The sequence below is a fragment of the Balaenoptera physalus genome (genome assembly GCF_965194825.1).
Source record: "Balaenoptera physalus genome assembly, chromosome: 3".
NCBI lineage: Eukaryota > Metazoa > Chordata > Mammalia > Artiodactyla > Balaenopteridae > Balaenoptera > Balaenoptera physalus.
Genome location: NC_138890.1, coordinates 148,054,545 through 148,063,022, shown reverse-complemented (window position 1 = coordinate 148,063,022; position 8,478 = coordinate 148,054,545).

Here is an 8,478-nt window from a genome sequence, read left to right as displayed (position 1 = left end):
GAAAACATAGGTAGAACTCTCTATGACATAAATCGAAGCAAGACCCTTTTTGACCCATCTCCTAGAGAAATGGAAATAAAAACAAAAATAAACAAATGTGACCTAATGAAAGTTAAAAGCTTTTGCACAGCAAAGGAAACCATAAACAAGGTGAAAAGACAAACCACAGAATGGGAGAAAATATTTGCAAATGAAGCAACTGACAAAGGATTAATCTCCAAAATTTACAAGCAGCTCATGCAGCTGAATATCAAAAAACAAACAATCCAATCCAAAAATGGGCAGAAGACCTAAAGAGACATTTATCCAAAGAAGATATACAGATTGCCAACAAACACATGAAAAGATGCTCAAAATATGTAGCATTTAATTTGGCACCACTACTTCATCGGATGCCAAAGAAGTCTGAGTTGGAGACACAGACAACATAAAATAAAATGTTTAGAGATTATCATTTGTATTACAGATATCAAGGAACCAAAATGAATTTATACAATTGAATTGCTTTTACATTTTATTATATTGCTGCTTTCATTTCTTTTTATTTTTGATTTATGGGTAGTCATATTCGAAAACAAGTGAGTTAGCATCTAAACTCAAATAACTGTAAATGGAAAGGTTTTTTTTTAACATGTTCAATACCCCTGTCACCTATATTTTGAGTTCATTCTGCAACTCTAGCTCTGACTCACTGATATGAAGATGTACCTTAATTGTGTAAATCTTTTTTCCCCCTTTTTTCAAAAATGATGAAATTCCCAGTAATTAGTAATTATAGCACATTGCTATAAATTATGTTTCTGGGAGTCCCTTGCCTTCTACCTAGTTCAAGGCCCTACAGGGCAATGTCTTTGATTTTAACCTTCTCCTGTGAAATACAGTCCAATTATTCCCTGGCCACTCCTGGGCAATGCAGCAGCATTGTTCATGAGAAGATCAACACTCTTCCCAAAACAGCAGAGTTACAGTGAGCACTTATTAGTTGTTCCCGCACAGTATAAATCCAGAATATCTGTCCAGGTGGGAAAAGAGGTTCAGAAGTAAACCTCTCTCCCTTAATAGGAGATGACTGATCCTCTCTGTCATAATGAGGATGTGTCTAAATTCCTGCCAAAATCCCCCTGTTCTCTTGTTAGATTTCTAAATAAAGAGCTGATACCATGAGTCTAAAAATTCCATTTATGGAACAATTTCATGGGTCCCACACTTTCATGTGTGAGTCATTTCCTGCTAAAAGTTTTATTTCCTGTGCTTTGCATCATTAATTAAACCTGTGTTTATGTTTGAGATGCTACAAATTCTCAGCTGTCAATATTGAGTATAAAAATGAAGCAGTGTGATTAGCAAATGACATTACTATTTTCTGAAACAAAACTTCACATATAGGAGCATAATTTCAGCTCATCGTCCACTTAGGAGGTATACGCAGTTACAGAGGGCTCAGAATATATTTCTACAAAATGTACAGAAGAGTAGCTTTACATCATATAAATGAGCTGACTTGCTCTTGGGTACCTATTATTCCATAATAGTTGAATAAACTTTAATCTGATCACCTTAGGTGATTCAGTCTCTTATAGTTTAAAGCCTTTTTTTCAAGTAAATATTTAGTTAAAATCCTTATGAAGTTCATTCAAAGTTCAGACCCCTTATGAAGACTATTGTTGCCTGTCTCAAGAAGTGACCACCCTGCCTGTTTCATGAGATGGCATCTGGGTATAGAGAGAAACGTCTATTGTCTGCTCCAGAGAAGGTGTCTCTTTTCTGCTGTCTCTAGCTGGCCCTTGGGTGCTGGACTCTGTCCCTGCTAGAGACGCTGCTCAAGTCTCTTTGGCTTATGCTCTGCTCTCAGCACAGACAAGAACTGTGATGGCAATTGCTTCTGGGAAACACAGCCATCTCCTCCTACTGCCTGGGCTTCCCTCCTTCCTCCCTTGAACCTCAGAGACTTGGCTGCACTAGACCTTGGCCTCTCCACTCCATAGCCTTACTATATTCCCTCCCTTGTGCCGTTCCAACCACCCTGGCTTAATTCTGAGTCATTTTCTACATCCTCTCTTTCCTCCTTCTTCCTGCCCCACAGAGGTCCCACAAAGAACTTTTTGGATCTGCTCCACACCTCACAGGAACTAAGGGGAAGTAGGCTGGGGCTGCCTCAAGTCCTCCCATGCCTCAACACGACACATCACTATGACTTCACTGCAGCTGTGCCCCATCGGCACTGGGCTTTTACTGACAAACTGGCACTCACCGGGGACTGGATACTAGGAGTGTTGGTGGACCAGCAGGGTGAAAGCTGGATTGGATTAGACTCAAGAAACTTCGGAAGAAGTGGACACAGTGAGTTTAGGAAGGAGCCTGCTTCCCCTTGTTTCCTGACTCCAGAAGAAGGCCTTCTCTAGGATCACATTCCTGGCCTCTCTCTGCCTCTTCACTCTTCCCCAGGAAACGAGCTGACCTGATGCTGAATTGCAAAGAGAGAACAGAGACGAGGTGCCATATTCCCTTCCCCCCCACTCTGGATCTTCCGACCTGCAGAGCACACTCATTCTGCTCTGCTCTCTTGAGACAAAGGGGGCTGCCCTTGCAGGAGAAGCCTACGCCTGTCCCACCTAATGACTGGGGTGTCAGCCTGTCTAATTAGGTAGAGAAATATTAGCCAACCTATGGACTAGAGGACCTAAGCTATGATCTCCCATATTCTTTTTGTCATCAATCTCAGTTTCTCTAGATCCTCTGTTTCTCTCTCAATTTGGATCTCACCTGGAGCAGGAAACAAGGCATTATTTACTAGGTGTTTCAAATGCCTGTAGAGACAGCATTCTCAATAGCTTTTGCTATAAAGGCAGCAAATCAATATGGCAGTGCAATGAAGGGTAATGTAGGGTCAAGACAGGTGTGGGTTGTTTTGTTTGTTTTTTTTAAAATGGGAGCTATGACAGTGTATTTGTATGTAATAGGATGGTCCAGTAGTAAGGAGCAAATAATAGAAGATGCAGGGGAGAGGATAATTGCAGGAACCAAGTCCTTCACTAGATGAAAGGAATGCATGGAATCCAAGGCACTGGAAGAGTGATTGCCCTTAGATGAGAGACACCAATTACCTACGGAAACACAAAGGAAAGAAGAATATGGGTTCAGATATAATCCACAGTCTGGGAGGACAGGGAAGTTCTCTTCTGATTGCTCCCATTTTCTCAGTGAGATGAAAAAGCAAGGTCATCTGCTATTACGATATGGACCAAACTATAAATATTCGGATAGTTGTGTTGATTCTATCTAGCAGTATTTCAGTTTCACCCAGTGTCCATGTGATTTCTTTAACTTTTAACTAAACCTGAAGTTTCTTACCATTGTATGGATTCTGGTCTTTCTTGTTTTATTTTTAATTCTCTTATTGTGTTGTTTACTTTTATTTTCAACAACTTTGAATTCTTTTCAGATGTAGAATGAGTAAATAATTAAACAGATGGAGAATGAGTAAGAAGGTAAACAAAATAAATGCATACTAGTTGTAAAGTATTATAGCTGCTCTTCACCATGAGAAAATTTGTATTAAAATATACAATAAGGAGGAAATTCTGCATTCCATTGTATTTCCCTGAGTGGAATTTTGAGAGCGGCATACCCTTGTTTGCATATCTTTCTAGCAAAACTGAGCTTGCCTCAGAAGGTCTACTTAAAATATTGCAATACTTCTTCAATACACATTTTGGAATGATAAACTTTTTACTTCTCATTTTGATGAGGAGAGACTCAGATAGAGGGTAGCCAAGAAGCTTGCCCTGTGTTTTATATATAAAACAGGAAAAAATAATTTTGAAACAAATCAAAGACATAGGTCAAAGTTATGAGTCTGAACCCTCTTTGTCCTTCATCCCATTGTGATCTTATATGCTTGTATAAAAGTTAATGAAGTAAAAAGTAATGGATTAATAACCGTGACAAAACTGAACATTAAGTAATACTTAGTTGTAAAGTCAAAAGTATTAAGGGATAAGTGAAAACAGACAAGTCTGTGGACACTGAGACATCACATCCCATTAGGAAGGCCAGCCACCTAATGTTTACATGATCAGTATAATTAATCATCTATCATAAAAATTACTCATTTATTAAATACTTTTTAAAACTTTCTTTTAAAAAAGTATTACTTGATTTTACCATTGGATCAGTATTTTAATCAAAGAAACTATGTCTGAAGTTTAAAGAGCCACAGACATCAACTCCTCTAATAAAGCTAATTTTCACAGCTATGCCATAGAGATTTTATTAACTTCATTAATTGGATGATGATGAGGATCAATATATATACCAGTTCCTGCTTCACAAATTTAGGAGGAAGAAAAACTTTCCTCACATGAATAAAGCTGAGAGAGCTTCTCTTTTTCTACTTTCTTCTTGTCACTCTGCTGAGACTATGGGAAGATACAGGTGATAATGACTGGAGTTGCTAATACAACTGAGCCACTTTTCCCAGTTGGCATGGCCGCTGTGAGTGACTATAAGGTCTAGCTCATGGCCTTTGACTTCCAGCTTCTATGTGCTCAGATAACATAAGTTGGTATGGCCCTGAACCTTGCTCTCACTCTGGTCCTCTCTACTTTCTTGCTTACATGAGGTAGGATGGATAGGTTATCCTAATGGGCTAGTCATTGTGTTTCCTCTTTGCTCATTTTGAACATCACTTGGACCCTGGGGAGCTTGCATTACTTTAGGATTGAAAGCAGACCTAGGGACTTGGAAAAGAGAGAGCTGCTTGTTCCTTAAGCCCAAGCTGCATTTTCCAGCTTTATGGGGGATTCTTATATTATGGTATCAGGCAGTAGTCTAGTTCACAGTAAAGTGATGATTTGATTTCCCATTTGTCATTGTCCCACTGAATATATAAATCCCAGTGGACCCTCCCAGAGAGATGAGGGCATGGGACCTCACAGTAGAAATTAGCTACTTCTAGATCTTCTGGCCTTTTATAACATCCTGAAATCCCCTCACCCCTCAGCTTTAAAAGAGATACAGATCTACTGCCAATATCCAGGATTCCTATGCCTTATTTGAATATGCCAAAACATGGCCCAGGTGGGTACCGAAAGAAGTAAGGATTTTAGACGGCAAGCCTCTAGTATATTCTATATTTAGAGAGTGGAGATGGATTAGCTGGCCTGCAGGGGCAGGAAAGATAAATATGGACTTTGGTTAAAAATGGCATAAAATGATTGAGGTCTTTACTTCTAACATTTCATATAGTTATAGTTTAAGTCAAGAAGACCAAGCTGTAGCCTGAAACTAACCTGTCACTTAGGCAAACAAACTTTAATTTCAAATTAGAAATTCCTTTTTCTATGCATTAGAAATCAACATCAACACAATTTAGTAGCTGAAAACAGTTGGCCTGTTTTCACAAAAATAAATGTTAAAGTTCTTGGTAAAAATAGTTTTGCTCTAGAACAGATTATGGAACAACATCCTATTTAGAAAAGCCTTCTGCATAAGTAGCCAACAGTGTTTTTATGCTCTCATTCACCAGTTTTTGCTTACCTCTTAGATAATTCTCTTTTGAGCCTGTACCTAGCCTTTTCATGGATCCAGGTACCCAAAGCTATTACCTTCATTCTACAGTCCAATCCTAGCAACAGCAATAATATTCTCTAAGTTTATTTTTGCCATTATTTAACTCAATCAGTTTATTAAGTTTTGAAATACAAAATGAAATTAGGTAAATGACATTTTAGCAACCTGAGATCAAGTTATTCATGACCAGACAAAGCTATGGTTAATAGTAGTGCTAAAGACATAGTCAGTGCTGTGTGAGACATGGAGCAGGGAAAGGAAAGCATAGTCTCTACATATGGGGATTGTGGGCATTTGCTGCTGTTTTCTTCTATTGCTGTAAAAGAAATTACTTCAAAATTTAGCATTTTAAAACAACCATTTGATTTTGCCAATAATTTTGTGGTCCAGAATTCAGGAAGAGCTCAGAACGTTCTTGCTTATGGCCTCACATGCTGTTGCAGTCATATGTTGGCTGGGGCTCTGGGCATCTAAATACTTGACTGCAACAAACGTCAACATGACTTACTCACAGGACTCTCAGCTGGGCTGTCACCCAGAGCAATGTAACAAGGCCTCTTTGTATACCCTGGGTTTCTTGCAGTGTGGAAACTGAGTTTCAAGAGTGGAGACCCAATGTGAAATATCTACACAGCCTAGATTCCAAGAGGCATGGCAGGAGTTGCACGGTTTCTTTGGATCTAGCCCTGGACTGCACAAGTGTCACTTTCCCTGAATTCTATTGGTTGCAAGGTCACCCCAGCTGCAAAGAGAGGGGCATTAGACCTCACATTTTGAAAAGAGGAATATCAAAGAATTTATGACATCTTAATCTGCCAAGTATTGCTCAATTAGCTACCTAAAATCCAGCTTCTAGAATGGTCACAGGAACCCCTTTCAGAAAAGATACACCAATTGTGGAAGAACTTGTTTCAGAGATTTTTACCTCTCTACTCCTTATAGGTTGATTAGTAATTGTTTCCACTGGGATCATAGGAAGAAAATAATCCTATTTTTCCCTGTTATTCTGTTCACAGGTGTATACATAGTGAAACTCTTGGAAAGACTGAAAAGATTGTTTTATGAACATTGATTTCCAGGAGAAAATTTTCCATCTGCTCTTTTAAACCAGGGGTATTATTTTCCACCAGATGTGTTCAGTGTAAGTGGTCAAATAGTGTCACGTTATTTTTCTGAATTGTTTTAGTTGAAATATTCATATTTTTTAAAAGCATAGTTTTGACAAAACCCATCTTCACTAGAAAGAAGTCCTGGCAGCAGAAAATGTCATCCATAAATTGTGATGCAGTAATTGCTTATGTACAGGAACTTATGTTTTTGTTTGATATAGAAAGAAGAAATCTTATCACTTGAAAAATATATCTAGTTTTGACAGGTATACTTAAACAATTGTCTGTGATTTGTTTTTCCACTTTTGAATTTTCCAGGAAAATTTCAGCTTTGTCTTGATTTGTTTGGTTTGAAATCATGCAGCCACACTTGTCCCCAGTCAGTCAAAGAAAAAAAAAAGTTTGTTTCAAGCTGGGCAGAAAAGTACTATAATACTTGTTTTTATCTTTAAGGTCAGGTTTAAATAGGGTTCAACAAATAAAAAACAACAAAAAGTGGAGGAAGATTGAAAGAGTTTATTCTCACCACTCCTGGCCCAGTGCTTCTCAAATGTTAACGTACATATGAATCTTTTGGAAAACTTAACCCATGGATTCTCAATCTGTGGGTCTAAAATGGGGGCTGAAGATTTTGCATTTTCAAAAACTCCCTGGAGACAGCCATGCCACTGGTTAACAGACCACATCTGGAGCATCAAAAGGGTACATTGACTTAGCAATAATTAGATTTGACTGAGAGGGAGACATTGGGAAAGGGAACTGGCAAAGACTCACTCCCTGTTTAGATGGACTGCCAAGAGCCACACATTTTAATGTATTTAAAAATCTTAAACTTTTTGATTTTTAAAAAGCCAATTAATCTTTATTAATGGTAAAATATATGGAAATACATATGGAAATACTGGCAGGTTTTATGAGTTTTCATGAAACAAATTAGGTAAAATATAAAGCATTGCATGCACTCATAATTGCAGTTAAAGGCATGATAAAAAATAATTCAACACATTAGTAGAGCTGAGGAAGAAAAGCTATTTTCCCAAGAATAAAAACAAAGTGGATAACAATGGCTTTGATTAATGTGGAAAATAACAGTATTTAAAATGCTAATATTATTTATAATGGGTTTTGGTAAGTTTTTGAACCAATGATAATAGTTTTATAGACAGAAATAAGGATTTTATCCTTTTATGTCCTTCCCTTAAAATATTATTCTACAAAGATGAGATATGAAATAAAGCATAATGAGAGAAACAAAACTAACAAACACGAAACACCCCAAAAGCCATTGTTAACTTTTTGGTATCTCTTTCCAGACTTTTTTTTAAAAAAATCAACATATAGTTTTTTTTAAATTCAAAAATGTTTTTTTACTGATAGGTTAGATGATTTTTTTTTTGCTTAGTACCCATTAGCATTCCATGTTAAATATTTTTGTACATTTTTAGTAGCTTTATAATGCTCTATCATGTAGTTATTTCACAATTTATTCAATAATCCCTGTATAATTTGCTTCTATTTTTCACTATTTTGTAACACCACAATTAACATTTTAAATGCTCATTTTTGCCCTCCTGTCCATTTTTTCTTAGGAAAAACTTTTGTGATTGGTATAACTAGTTCAAATGGTGTGTATGTTTCTAGTGTCCTTGCGTACATCATTTCAGAAAGACAAAGACAAATTGTTTTCCTGAATTGTACAAAATTTTGCTCCCTCCAGCTCACTCACTGTCTTAACCTCTGCCAATTTGCCATTTGATAAATGAGACTTCTCGTACTAGCAAAGTTGCATGATAAAGCC